Source organism: Notamacropus eugenii, chromosome 5 (genome assembly GCF_028372415.1).
Source record: "Notamacropus eugenii isolate mMacEug1 chromosome 5, mMacEug1.pri_v2, whole genome shotgun sequence".
NCBI lineage: Eukaryota > Metazoa > Chordata > Mammalia > Diprotodontia > Macropodidae > Notamacropus > Notamacropus eugenii.
In genome coordinates, this window is record NC_092876.1 from 11,250,166 (window position 1) to 11,266,184 (window position 16,019).

Here is a 16,019-nt window from a genome sequence, read left to right on the forward strand (position 1 = left end):
ACAGGAATTCTTATGGGGTCTATGGAGGGGGGGCGGAGGAGAAAATCTACATTTTTATTTTCATTAATTTCTAAATGAAATGTAGCATTTCTTTAAAAGCCTTACTCCAAAAAGGGCTTCATAGGCTTCACCATACTGGTAAGAGTTCATATCATTTAAAAAAAAAAAAAAAGGTTAAGCATCCCTGGTCTGAAGGGAAAACTCCCTATGTTACAAGAATTGCTGGGAAAACTGTAAAGCACTTTGACCAAAAAAAGAAAAATTAGACAAATTGTAGCACATTCTTGAATGTGTTCCAAAGAGATCCTTGACTTTGATGATCAAAGGTCTATCCCTGTCTGCTAGCTCCTTCTGTACTGCCTTTATAGGTCATTTCATATAAGTCTTCCTCATCCTCAGAGAAACCGAACTTAACTATCTTCCTATATCTCCTGCCCTTGAGAAGACCTTCTCCAATCAGGAGCTAATTATTCTCCTCTCACTCTTCTTTCAACCCTCTAAAATCTGTCTTCCAACCTCATCATTCCACCAGAACTGCTCTCTCCAAAATAACTAGTAGCCCAATCCAATGGACTTTTCTCATTCATTTTTCTTAACTTCTCTTTCATCTTTGATACTGTCAGTCATTCTCTCCTCCTTGATACTCTCTTTTTTTTCAAGACGTCTGTCTTCAGAATCTCCTCCTGCTTTCTGACCTCTCCCTTATCTCCTTTGCCTGAACCTTATCCAGATTGCCCCTTCTAACCATGGGCTCTGTCTTGGCCCCTTTTCTTTTCTCCCTCTAAACTAACTCACATGGTGATGTTCTCAGCTCCCACAGACATAATTATCATGATTCTGAAGTCTATCCATTTCTAACCTCTCAGCAGATGTCCAGTCTCACATCTCCAACTACCTTTCAGACATCTCAAACTGGATGTTCAGTAATTATGAAAATAACAATCATTAATATTTATATAGCACAATAATGTTCTATTACATTCATGTACAACATGTTTAGCCAATTGATAATAAATAATAACTAATAAATAAGTAGATGAATGAATTGGGAAAAAAATAATGTTAAGAAATGTTTAGAACACTTAACATTAAACATGTTAAGAAAGCATTGTTAATTTATATTACTATAAGGGAAAGGAGATTCATTGTTCACGGCTAGGTCTTGCTAGTATAATAGAAATGACAGTACTACATACATTAATTTACAAATCTAATTTCATATCAAACTATTAAAAAGTTACTGTACAGAATGAAAAACAAATGAAGCATTGTGCTTAGCACATAACAAACACTTAATAAATGATTCTTTCATATACACATATAGCATATTAGACCTTTACCAGAAATATTTGATACAAAGATTTTTTCCCAATTGATAAATTTCTCTTATTATCCTAGAGATTTTGATTTTGTTCGTGCAAAAGTTTTCCAATTTTATACAAATGAAAGTTCCCGCTTATTTTTGTGTTCTCTATTACTTGTTTTGTACAGAATTCTTCCTGTGGTCATAGTTAAAAAAGGATCATTTTCCTTTATTCATTTCTCCCCAATTATGATGTAAGCTCTTTAAGGGTAGGAACTGTTTTTACCTTTCTGTTTGTTTTCATTTTTTGTATCTTTAGCACTTAGTACAGTATCTTAGGCACACAATAGGCCTAAATAATTGGAAGAATTGGTTTTGATTGTTTCTCCTACGGGCTATGAAGTCACTTGCTGCCAGAGGCACGATGGAGAGAGCACTGGTCCTGGAATCAGGAAGACCTGAGTTCAAGTCCAGGCTCAGCCATGTACTAGCTGTGTGACCCTGGGCAAGACACTGAACTTCTCAATTTTCTCACATGTACAATGAGGATAATAACAGTCCTTACCTTCCAGGGTTGTCATGAGGTTCAAATGAGATAATATTATCAGACATGCTTAGCACATAGTAGGTACAACATAAATGCTCAGTCCCTTCCCTCCCATTTCCTTGTTTTTCCTGTTCAAAGTGGCGGCCTCTGTTCAGTCTATTTCTGCTTTTCCTGTTTATTACAGTTATTTTGTTTGAAACTGTTCATATTGTGAACAGTCATGAAAAGCTACCTGATTTTATATAGACCGCCAGTCAGGAAGCAAGCACTTATAAAGCACTTACTATGTGCAGGTATTATGCTAAGCTCTTACACACACGCACACACGCGCGCACACACACACATGCACACACGCAGTGCCTGTCCATATTCTAGTGGAGAAAACAACATACAAATTATCTAGGTATAAACAAGACATATATCGAGTACATGGAAGGTAACTAGTCTGTCGCGCACTCTCATCCCTCTCTGTCTCTCCTTCTCATTGTCTCTTTATCTCTAACTTCATCTCCATCTCTGTATCTCTCTCTCTGCCTCTGTCTGTCTGTTTCTCTCAGAAAGATCCATCATCGGGTCTGTCTCTGCATGGTCTCTGTCTTTTTTTTTTATCTCCCCTTTGCTGTCAGAGATTTTTGCTTCTGTAGAAAAGAGATCTATAATCCCCACATGCAGATGATAGGAATGTGTAATATCCCCTGCCCATCTGGTAGAAGGAGCACTCCAAGAATTTGCTTTGGTATCCACATATGAATATGAGGACTCTGTACCCTCCCTTTCCTCCTCCCCCTGCCACTATAACTAAGGAACTGATACATTAGCTTCGGAGAGCTTTAGTGTAATCCAGCCCCTGAGGTAGGAATTCCCTACCTCAGTCCAGTCCAAGAGACCACATGATCTGGAAATGAATGGGCTATACTTGTCCCCTCCCTCCTCTTCTTTCTTCCAGCTTTGAAGCCTGAGTATAAAGAGATGAGGTCTTCTACATCCCCTCCCAACCCCAGCCACAAGCTGCAAACACACAGCTACTTCTATTTCTTTTGTGTTCACTCTTTCCTGATCTTAGGTGAATAAAAATCCTGAGATGGATCTGTCCAGGTGGTGACCTTTTCATCTTTGATAGGTTCAAATGTCAGGGGAAGCCAGCAAGCTAGTCCCTGAGGCTCTTTATAAATACCTGTTTATTGTCTGATTTGTTGTTGATAGAACACTGGGGATTGCAACTTGGACTTGGACTCATAAGCTGATGGCCCCAAGTTGGTTGTATTTTTGCTCTTAGGGGTCTAGAGGCTGAAGGGTCTCTAGAAACTTTAAAACCTCTTCCCAAAATCATACTTTCTGGAGAGGGGAAGTGAGGCTAATAAGAGAGAGAAAAGGACTGGATGTAAGCTATACCATCAGTTAGGGATTAGGACTAAGGTTTCACATCCCAAGGAAGGACGCTTACTTATTGTCTTTCTTGTTTGATTAGTCTTTGGGAAGGGTCCAGAGTCATCCTAAACCTCCCTTGTGGATAGCAGCAAATTTAGTGGAAAGAGCGTCGTGACCTGAATTCGAATCCTAGTTCTGAGATTTCCTACTCTGTAACATTAGTCAAGTCACTTCCCTCTCTGACCTGCGTTTCCTCACCTCCAGAATGAAGGGGGTGTCATTTGCACAATCTGTTTCTGCACATTCTGTTGGGAAGAGTGATTCATAGACCTTACAGCACCGTGAATCAAGAGTAACAATTATTGCTGTAATATTCTTTAAATCATAAAGATGACTGAGGGAAATGCTATGTCACAGCCCAATTCTCTTTCATTTCTTTAAATAGTAAGAAATAGTAAGAAACAGAATAGAAGGATGGTTATAATGTCTGTCTTCAAGTATTTGAAATCTACCATTCAAGCAAGGAAGCACGTGTTAAAAGCCTACTACGTACTTAGTATTGGGTTAGAAATGCAAAGGATAAAGGAATCCTTGCTGTCAAGGAGTTTACATTCTCCCAAAGGAGACCATCAGTACATATATAATGATAGGCAGAATAAATATAGGGATAAGGACTAAATATTTGATTTTATTGATATTGAGAATACCCAGGAGAGGAAAACTCCCTCCACGAATGCAGTGTGTCACTTTCTCAGGACTTTAAACACCTAGAGAGTTGACTAGAACCCCATAATCCAGGGTCATGGTCAGTATGGCTTTCAGATATTGCAAATGCCAAGGTAAGAGAGTTAGCCTATCTAGTAACACTGAAGTGCATTTCCCTTGGCATTTCTTGTCTGTACGCCAAGGGGGAGTGACTGGATTGTCCTAAAACTATTTCAGAAACTGAAGTGTTGAATCTCAAAAGGGATGAAATGAGGAACATAGCTAAGGAATCTGGCTCCCTCTAAGCACAGTGTCATGTTGTCAGGCATGATTCAAGAACCATTGAGTCCTGTTCACATCATCCAGCTCATGAACATTTCAGGCAAGGTGGGCACCTAAACAACATGGTCACTCTGAGTCTTGAGACAATTGAGTAACACTCATATATTGTAGTGAATCTCTAGCTCTCCAGCAGAGTCGTGCCCAAACAAGAAGGCCAAGTTCAATGCCTTCATGGAGACTACTCTAAGTGCTTATGAGTGATGTACAATCTCTCTGTCATCTGAATTTTTTGGTTGCTTAAGGGAGTAGAAAAAATATTCATGTGAAAGATAATGACAAAATGACCTTGAAAAGAAACTTAGCCCTCAGAAAAAGGATTGAGGAGAGATGTAGATGTCCTGTGGAGCTGAGAGAATACTCTCTCTCATGGAAATTTATCAACAGGACCTGATGGAAGACACATCAACACAGGTATGAAAGACTACAGGGCATTGTGCTCTATCTGCTCATTAACATATGATTATGTAAATAATTTGAAGAATTAAATAGAAATTATCAATCCAATACTTGTTTAAAATGCATGGAACAGTCATATCAGGACTATTGGGATCACTCTTGCCAGGAAGATGGAATTTATTAGTTTCACATCAAAAGATAGAAATATGTCACCATTTATGAGAAGGCCCTGATTTGAAGTTTTATAAATTATATAGAAAAAATGAGAATATAAAGACAATCGAATAGGAGAAACTGAGCACAAAATGTGTCAAAGGCTGAGAAGAGAAAGCACAAAGAGAAGCATCTGACATAACACAAGATATAGAAGCTGATAGGGATCGAGCAAGGCTGACAAGTGGACTTGGTAGCAGAAGTCAGTAGCTGTTAGATTGGAGAAGATCTCTGTAGGCACTGGAAGGTAGATGGAGAAGATCAGAATGTTCCATTGATGGAAAGAGTTGTTAGGCTCATTGTCAGCTAGTGACAGGTGTGGGACAGGAAACCTTTCTGGCGTGCCTGTGTTAATCTTTACTGCCCTTTGTAGTTTGAGAAGGGAAAACTTCTCATAGATCATAGAGAACAGACCTGATTAGCTTGGCTGACTCCAGGCTCAATGGAACTGCTTTTCACCAAAAGAGTATAATATTATATTTTGCTAAAAGAACCTATCACTTTGGGAATATTTTCCCACTGGCAGCTATGTGCTAAAAAAAAGAACTTGATGCTGCTTTAGTAGCCTAAGAGTAGCAGTTAAGCAGCTTTGCTCAACAGGGGATCAATTAGCTGAAAAAAAAATGATTTTGTCCACAAAGTGATGCATGTTGCATACTGAAGAGATCAACAATTCTGAATGCTATTCCAGAATGTTTTCTTGCCCCAGGCACAAACAAGCTACTTGTTTGATGTACTGCTTGACTTCAGAAAGTGTGTGCCCATTCCACTCTTCCTTTCCCCTCCCTTAGGGATACTGTGTGCATTAACAGGAGTGTGATCCAGGCCCATGGGTAGATTGTAACTTCTCCATTACTTCTGTGTTTGGCTATGAGTGAGTAAATGTTAGTGTTACTTTTGCCTTATGTTTAGTAAATGCTTCATGTTTAAGAGCCAATGGTCCCTTTTTCTCTCTGATCCCTTGTAAACCAAAGTAGTTGATTGGGTTTCCCTAAGATCATTTCACAAGTTGACCTGCTGAATCTCAAAGGGTTGAAACAACGAACATAGTTAGGGAGCATGGCTCCCACTGAGTACAAGGATAGGGTCGTCAGGTATAATTCAAGAGTCACTGATTCCAGTCCACAAAATTTGGCTCATGAAAGTTCCAAGCAAGATGAGTATATTTATATGGCCATAATCACCCAATATGACCTTTCAAAAACTGATCTTTGGGGCAGTGAGGTATCACTGTGGATAGACCACCAGCCCTGCACTCAGGATGACCCAACTTCAAAACTGACCTCAGACACTTACTAGCTATGGGACCCTGGGCAAGTCACTTAACCTGATTCCCTCAAAAAAATCTGCTCCCTGATCCCCAGGGTCAAGCCCATGACAAGACATGAGAGGATTCAAAGGTTCTTACCTTCAGGATCAGCGAGGAGCACTTTTTCCTGGATGCTTGAACTACTGATAAATTTCCAGAAGGAATCTATAAAGAGAATGGAGATTAAACTAGGGTTTAAGAGAAAGGCCCATCCTGCACCCATCCCCCACTTTCTTCTCCTTCTTTCCTTCACTGAACCATGAGGAAAAACCATTTCCCATACCTACCCTTGATGATTTTGATAATAGTATACATCTCACTCAGAGTACTGCCACACAATGCTATAGAGAATAAGAGTTGGACAATATCACAGAAAGGAATTACAGGTTGATTCTCATTTGGTTTTTTGCATCTCTAAGTACCAAAAGAACACTGCTCTGTCCATTGTCCTTGTCTCTGCCCCTTCAGATTAGTAGACACTACAGATAACCAAGTCATCAGTAGGGATGTGGAAGTATCTCACATGTGGGTGCCAAATTACATGAGAAGTTAACAAGGTTTCATACTGGGGTTCACATCAGGAAATAGTCTTGCACAATTCTGCAGAGCCTTTTCAATCTGTTCCCATTCTCTCATGGAACCCCAAAGGTGAGGAATTTCTGGAAATCAGAACTCTAATTGGAAGCCATATGGTGGGAGGGTAACATTGAATGAAAGACAACTCCATGCCTCATGTGACTGCCTCTTGTTGGAGGATAGATTCGGTCCTTACCTCACAGATAGGAGAAATTCCTTTCAGGTTCTCGTTGGATGAGCTTCCCTTTCTCAAACTTGCTCCCACATTGAGTGGTAGACACATAAGCACCAGGTGTTGAATAGCCAAGTGTGGAGTAACCAGCCCAATCAGGAGTGAATTCAAACCAGGCATCTGGGAAGAAAACAAAACTGTGGCTTTGGTGAGCAGCTTTTACACCAGGGTAGGAGTCACAACAGGATAAGATTTACACCAGAAAAGTTCACATAATGGTCTGTGGTTTCCACAAGAACAGATTCACACCACCCTGGAGCTTTATATCTAGCTACATTCACACTAAGACATGTTCCCACTTCATATTTCCTATCACCTGCTTTTCCCAGAGAGATCTACTCACTATACAAATCTCTTCCTAGTGATTCCCTGGAAGCAACTAGTTGGACCCAATCAGAAAAGGAGACTGAACCAAGCTCAGTGGGAGAAAGCAAGATTGGTCAGTCAGGATTCCCCCTTGTTAACTTAATAAGGTACTTAGGAGATGAGTTGTAAATACCAAAAAGTAATGTTTTAAAAGAGGCTGACGATCTCAAAAAGCATAGAGAACACTAAAGTTTTTGTAATGACCTGCAAAGAGTATGTGATGTTTGTATTTGTGCCATTGTCAAGTGATGGCTTTCTACGTTCAGAATGCCAGCTGCTCTCCTTCCAAGGAGAGAAGAATAACATGACAAACTGTGAGAGTTAGAAGAGTCCTCAGTAATCTTATTATCCAGTATTTACTCACATTGACCATAATTCTTTCACATGCCTTCAAGTGGCAATCCAGCATCTGCTGGAGAAGCATAAAGAAGGCACAGGCTCACCAGAGATAGCACCAAGGAAGGTGCCACCTTAAAAGGGAGGCTACCAAGGGAGACCACCAAGGAAGGGGCCTCCTCAGCAGAGAGACCACCAAGAAAGGGGCCTCCTCATCAGGAAGGCCACCAAAGGAGGCACCATGGCAGAAGGGAGGCAAGTCTACTTTTAAAGAGTTCAAATAATGGGGGAGTTTTTATGACCGCAAGGCTAAATCTTCCTCTTTGTAAATCCCCCATTTCCATCTGAGATGAAGCAGAACAAATCTAACTCCTCCTCTACACGAAAACCATCCACATATCTGAAGCCAGCTATCATATCCCCCCAAGGCTTCACTTTTTCAGACTAAACATTCCCAAGTCTCTCAGCTATCCTCATATGTCATGAATTTGAGACCCTTCACCACCCTGGTTGTACTCCTGTGGGTACTCCCCATCTTATCAAAGTCCCTCTTAAACCATGGTACCCAAAATAAATGTGGGGTAGTGATAAATAGTTCAAATAATTCATCTCCATGCTCAACATTGCAATAGGAAATGAAGTTATTCTTTCAGAAGTGGAAGCAGGGCTTCAATGTGAAAATAAGAAATTTAGGAAAGATATGAATAAACAGAGGGGAAATTTGACCTTTGTAAGGAAGTTGGAGAATAGGAAGAATGTCACAAAAATGAGGAAGGGAAAGGGTGCCATTCCACATTTGAAACCTCAAAAGCAAAGCTGAGAAGTGGAAGGAGCTAACAGTATATTTGCTGAGGAAGAAACCTTATATTCTCTGAGAAACGTTAAGACAGAGCCACAATATCTATCAGGTGAGATCACACAGTAATGATTAGGACTAAATACCAAAGAGTAGTGGCATACAGTACATCTGCACTGAGGCTTACTCAACTATCTGTTTGTTGACATCATGAAAATAGAGAGGTCTGTTGTCTTCTTAAAGTATGTCTCTGATGTATAACAGAAAATCAACCAAGATTTCTGAAAATGGATAACCACTACCAAACTTCAGCAATCCAAGCACAAATATTGTTGCTAGATGAAATCTATAAAAAGTATAGCCAAAGACTGAAACTTCATGTGTGGGGGAAAAAGCTAAAGATTACAGGGGCACATGGGTAGTTTTTCTTCTTTCTATATATTGACAGGAAGAACCAAAGAAAAAAAGTGATGTGAGAAATGAATAACTGACATAGTTGATATCTGAGAGTGAAATTTGAATTTCTCAACCATGAATTAATATAGGAATGGCTAGTTACTGCCTGGGGATAAAAGAATGCCTTAAGAAAGTTATAAGCATACATTTTCCAGTATCCTATAACTATGATCAAAAAGGTTCTCAACAGAAAAGGATGGGGGAGGGAGAAACCTGGCTACCTACCTATCCATTTATCTATCTGTACATACATACATACATACATACATACATGTGTGTAGAGACTCTCCAAGATAGATACCCAAAAGAATAGCTATAATGAAGAACAGTAATTGACACATCCAGAAGTGCACAGGAGGCAAAAATCAAAGGGAAAAAAGTCAGTAGTAACTTATGTTTTGGCATTTGTATATAAATAAATATTGTATATAAACAAATCAGATAGAGTGACTTGCCAAGGGTCATACAGCTGTGCCAAAAGGCAACTTTGAACTCACAGGTATCACTAAGACTTGGCAGGATGAAATCCCTGCCTGGAACATGGCTCAAGAAGGATATATGTTTATCTTTTAAAAAGATAAAAAGTATCAGAACAACATTATATATTAACTGGAGGAAGGACAACATGGTGGAGAGAATTGGGGTGAAAATCAATGGAGAGAGAAAAAGAGGGGATGTTGGGATAGGAGTATACTATAGATCACCTGGACAAAAGGGGAAAATAGATGAGGAGTTTGTGGAATAGATAACCAACCTGGTACAAAGGGAGGATACTGTGGTGATGGGGGACTTTGATCATATAGATGATATAGATCTATATTTGATCATATAGGTCACTGTTGGAGTCGTAAAATGGAAGTCTGGAAAGAGATGTGACAGATAATACCTTCTTCCACATGAATCATGACCCTAGAATTCTGCAAAGGTAACAGAGCATCCCTTTAAAAAGCCAGATATGGGATTTTTCATATACAAAAGTGACAAGTCGGGAAGGAATCTTCAGAGGTGCCATTTATTCCACCCAATTCTGGATGCAGACTTCTGGAACCCAATCATCTCAACCTCATATCTACAGTCCTGCTGCACCTCTGGTAAGTTAGGCAGACTCTGCCTTTATAAATCTTATTTGGACACATAAGACTTATGTGTGGGTTTTCTCCTTTTCCCTTCCCCAGTCATCATGTTGATCCCCTCCATAACTACTCATTTGGAGAGGCCCACTCTGCCAAAGGAAGCTAGGGAGCAGAGTGGATAGAGTGCTATGCCTGGAGTTGGGAACATTCATCTTCAATTCCAATCTGGCCTCAGACTCTTACCACTTGTTTGACCTTGGATAAGTCACTTAACCCTGTTTGTTTCAGTTTTTCACCTGTAAAATGAGCCGGAGAAGGAATTGGCAAGTCCCTTCAATATCTTTGCCAAGAAAACCCCAAATGAGGTCACAGAGAGTTGGACACGACTGAACAACAATAATGCCAAATGTGAAACTAGGAATGTGTAAGATAACTGGATTCAGTGGCCTCCTTTCAATCTCCTAGAAATTGGAGAGTGTTCATTCAAACTTTTGTGGAGAATGATCTGGATTCCAAGGTCCATTTCTGTAAATCATGAACACTGCCTTCAAGGAGACGGTTGAAAGGCAAGTACATCACAAAGACATCACAGAAAAACATGGAACTGTCTGTGTCAGAGAGAAGAGAAAGAACTGGGGAAAATAAAAGAAAAATTAAGGTCTATTAAGAGTGGGGGGGAAGTAATAGATTAATCACACTAAGTAACTGATCCCTTATTACTTTAACCAGGTGAAAATTAAGAATTTGTACTAAGTCTTTATACTAGATGAGAAAAGTCTGCACCAGGAGGATATCTCACATTGATTGAAACACATTTCCTCACTCCCCATGGAGCATGTATAAACCAGCAAGGTAGTTGGGAATTAGGTATTCCAGTCCAGCCACATCTCTGCTATATACAGTGAAATTAATAGCTTGATCGATGATTGATTTAGTAGACTCCCTACACTTACAGACTCAATTAGAACAAAGGACAAAGAGAAGAAAGCACTATTTGCCTTTCCAAGGGATCCAATCAAACAAAGAAGTTGCTGACTCTGAAAAATTAGAAATGGCAAAAGTCAAGACATGGCTGTGATGATCACTGTTTCTATGGGAAGTGAAGTGGAATACTTGCCACAAAGAGGAGACCAAAAGAGCCCAGTGATGACCTCAGGGCATTGAGATGAATCAAATTTGTGAAATGAATGTGTTATTTGAGTAACGATTTGGCACAGCTCACCTGCTTATGATTCATATTATACTAATTGGAGAATGAGATACCAGTGAGATAATATTTGTGACAAAATCGCTCAGTACAACGTCTGACACATAGGCGGTGCTATATAAATTCATATCCCTGTGCCTATTTCATTTCTTTCACATGATAGGTCAAATTCCTTTCTAATTTTTTTTAAAAGAAGTTATAAAACTTTCTTTTGCCTCAAATTGTACTCTATTGGAGATTTCGTGAAATAAGTTGGGTATGACTTATCATTTATAAATACTATCTGGTATCTGAGTTTAATTCCATTAAACTCACTTTTGAGTCATTTTCATTTCCTTAAATCTAATTGCCTCCATTGAAAGACAACAACAAATATGGGTGCATCACTGAGATCTGATTACCTCAAAATTTTTAAATTTCAGGATCTTTAATTCCAAACTATGGTATAGGGAAGTAATTGTGGAAAGGAAGATCTTGGATGAATTTAAGGAAAACTTCTTAACAATTACTTCTCCTAAAATGGTGTTTTAGAAGGTGTAAGACTTCCCTTCCTTTGGAAGTCCCCAAGCCCAGGCTGAATAACTTTGGGTCAAATAAAACAGTAGCAAATATTGGTGAAGGATAGGTGGAAGTAAGAGTCTCGAAGTTCTTCAACCCAGCACAGATCTCAGATGCTTTGATTCTGAAATGTTTTTCTTTAATTTTTTTCCTTCTTTTTTCCAAATTTATTTATTTAATTTTAGTTTTCCATATTCATTTCCACAGGATTTTGAGCTCCAAATTTTCTCCCCATCTCTCACCTCAAGATGCATTCTGATTACCCCTTCCTCAATCTGCCCTCTCTTCTATCACACCCCCTCTCTTTCATTATCCCCATCTTCTCTCTTTTCTTGTAGGGCAAGATAGATTTCTATACCCCATTACCTGTATTTCTTATTTCTCAGTTGCATGTAAAAACAATTCTCAACATTCGTTCGTAAATCTTTGAGTTCCAGCTTCTCTCCCTGCCACCCTCCCCACACATCCCCACTGTAAAGGCAAGCAATTCAATATGCACTATATATGTGTGGTTATGCAAAAGACTTCCATAATAGTCATGTTGTGAAAGACTAACTATATTTCCCTCCATCCCATCCTGCCACCCATTTACTCTCTTCTCTCTTTTGTCCTTGTCCCTCCCCAAAAGTGTTTACTTCTAATTACTCCCTCCTCCTGTTTGCCCTCCCTTCTATCTCATACCCCACTTTTCCCCTTCTCCCGTACTTTCCTATAGTGTAAGATTTTCATACCAAATTGAGTGTACATGTTTTTTCTTTCTTAAGCTAAATGTGATGAGAGTAAGCTTCAATTTTTCCCTCTCACCTTCCCCATTTTCCCTTCCACAAAGCTTTTTTTTAATCTCTTTTATATTTTCTTCTTCCTCATCCTAAAGGATGGAGGAAAATACCTGTTCACCAAGAAAGTGACTTTCTATACTTTTATTTTATCCCCTATTTAGTGTATTTTCCCAGCCAGTTACTTCACTTTTGAGTCTTTTCTCAAGTGGAAGGTATACCCTAGGGATCCTGAAAGTTCTCATTTCCTCCAAGGGGGCACAATCAAAGCAGAGGAGTTTACTCCTCTCCTGGCCTGAGCTCTGGTATGGGAGCAGCCACAAGCTTTTCTACTGAGGATCTGAGAGTAGCATTCCCTCTCCCCAACTGCCTCCAGCTCTACCACATCAGTGCTCTTCTGCACCCAGGGCTGCCACTCAGGGCAGATTCAGATCAGCCACTTGATTCTTCTGGGGACATTAGGCCAAGTGCTCAAAAATGGATGCTGCAGATGCCTGGGGCCATGGCTAAGGCAGGACCCTGCTGATTTCTCACTCAGCTGAAAGAGTTTTCTCACTCACCTTTGGAGCTGTCTTTGGTGTTTGTGGGTTGAGGGATCTGGGAACTACAGCTGCTGCTGGGGATTCTGCACTCTGAAGCCTGTCCAGTCCTCCACGACTAATTCCTGGGGTTTCCTGATTTCTCAACACAAAAATGACAAAGATACCTTCAAAGGTTGGTGAGAAGGTGTATTCACTTGGATGAGAGGGTAGCGTGGTTTAGTCTCAGCTCCAACCCAGGGTGGCAGCAGCCACTCTCACAGTTGCAGTCACTTCTGGAACTCTCCACCAGCAGACTCTGGGGCAATCGAGCAGCTGATCTCAGTGGTGCTCCTGGCTAGAGGAGGAGCACTGGTGTGGTGGAGCTGGTGGTGGCTGTGGAGAGAGAATCCTACTCACAGTTCAGGGGCAGAAAAGAGTGCTTGTGCTTGCTATCAGACCAGAGTGCAGGTCAGCAGAGGAGTAAGCACCTCTCCCTTGATTATCCCACTTTGGGAGAAATGAGAACTTACAGGTCCCTGAAGAAATCTCAGAGAATAGCTTCACAAAACCTCTGAAGCCTGGGGTTGTATACCCTCCATTAGACAAAGGAAGTAAAAGTCAAATAATTGTCTCTCAGAATGCTGCTGAAGGAGAAAAAATTAGAATGTAGAAGATTACTGTCTTGGTGAAAATTTCCTCCATCCTTTCAGATGAGGAAGAGCAAAGAATACAGAGGAAGATCAATTTATACAACCTTAGGAAGACAGCAAGAAGCTCCTACATCCAAAGCCTCCAAAAAAATATGCAATCATATCAGGCAATGGAAGAGCTCAAAAAAGATTTTGAAAATCAACTTAGGGTAGTAGAGGAAAAATTGGGAAGGGAAATGAGAGCGATCCAAAAAAGTCACGAAAAGCTGGTCAATAGTTTATTAAAGGACATTCAAAAAATACTGAAGAAAATAGCACCTTTAAAAATAGACCACCCCAAATGGCAAAAGAGGTCCAAAAAGCCAGTGAGGAGAAGAATGCCTTAAGAAGCAGAATTGACCAAAGGGGAAAGGAGGTCCAAAAGCTCACTGAAGAAAATAGTTCTTTAAAAATTAGAATGAAGCAGATGGAAACTAATGACTTTATGAGAAATAAAGAAATTATAAAACAAAGCAAAAGGAATAAAAAAAATACAAGACAATATGAAATGTATCACTGGAAAAGCAATTGACCTGGAAAATAAATGCAAGAGTGATACTTCTAAAATTTTTGGTCTACGTGAAATCCATGAACAAACGAAGAGCCTAGATATTGTCTTCCAAGAAATTATCAAGAAAATTGCCCTGATATTCTAGAACCAGAGTGTAAAATAGAAAGGGAAAAGATTCACTGATCACTTCCTAAAAACTCCTGGGAATATTATAGCTAAATTTTGGAACAAAGAGGTCAAGGAGAAAATATTACAAGCAGCCAGAAATAAACAATTCAAGTATTGTGGGAATACAACTAGGATAACACAGGACTTAGCAGCTTCTACACTAAGTGACTGAAGAGCTTGGAACATGATATTCAAGAGGTCAAAGGAGATGGTATTAAAACCAAGAATCATCTACCCAGCAAACCTGAGTAAAATCCTTCATGGAAAAAAAATGTAATTTCAATGAAATGGACGACTTCCAAGTATTCTTGTTGAAAAGACCAGAGCTGAAAGGAAAATTTCACTTTCAAATACAAGAATCAAGAGAAACATAAAAAAGTAAACAGGAAAAAGAAGAGAAAAGGGACTTTTTAAAGATTAACAGTTTACATTCCTACATGGGAAAATGATATTTGTAACTTATGAGACCTTTTCAATATGAATGGTAGTTAGAATATGTATATGTATGTATGTGTATATATATAAATATAAATATATATATATATCTGTGTAGGTGTGTATCAGTATGTATGCATGTGTATATTATATATGTTTATGTATGTATATGTACACGATTGTATGTGTCTATGTGTATATATATGTATGTATACACATACACACACACACAGAGGGCAAAGGGTAAGGTTAATATAAAGATAAAATACCTAAACCATAAAATTTACTGTTGAGTATAATGTACTGGGAGTAAGAAAAGGGAGAGGTAGAATGTAGCAAATCATCTCACATAAAAGAGGCAAGAAAGAGCTTTGGCAATGGAGAGAAAAAGGGGGGAGATGAAAGGGAATAAGTGAGTCTTAGTCTCATGGGATTTGGCTTAAGCAAGGAATAAGACACTCAACTGAGTATGGAAATCTATTTTACCCTGTAGGAAGGCAGAGGGGGAGGAGATAGAAGAGGGAAGATAATACACAGGACTGCAAATTGGGGAAAGGGATAATCAGAAGCAAACACTATTGTGGGAGGACAGGCCAAGGAAGAGAATGGCATAAATGGAGGGCAGAATAGGACAGAGGGAAATATGCTTAGTCTTTCATGATATAACTGTTATAGACAGCCACTCTTATTGAATTCCTCACTTTCTCAAGGAGGGTGGGTACAGAGGGAAGGAAAGGATGTGTAACTCAAACATTAAAAATAACTGTTAAAAATTGTTTTTAAATGCAAGTGGGAAATAAAATATAGAGGCAATGGGGTATAGAAATCTATTTTTCCCTAGAGAAAAATGGAGGGGAGGGCAATGGAAGAAGGGGGCGGTAAAAGAAGGGAGAACAAACTGCAGGAAGGGGTGCATGTGGTACATGCTATCCTGGGGTGAAATAAAAATTAAAAAAATTTTTAAAAGAAGGAATACAAGAAGTTATACTCTGGAAAGTAGAGAGAGGGTAGGGATTCACGCTCTGGGAGAAAACAAAGAATAAATGGATTTCCCATTGACAAGAGGAGGGGAAAGGGGTAATGAATTATTCCTGGGAAGGAGGACAACGTGTAAGGTACCTGGAGGGAAGATACCA

The 16,019-nt window shown here is 39.5% G+C and overlaps 1 pseudogene; it reads right to left on the reverse strand.

The window, feature by feature from the left end:
• Nucleotides 1–6,956: 6,956 nt before the first annotated feature.
• The window catches only part of LOC140507328 (cytosolic phospholipase A2 gamma-like), a 72,922-nt pseudogene continuing 63,859 nt past the window's right edge, over nucleotides 6,957–16,019 (reverse strand).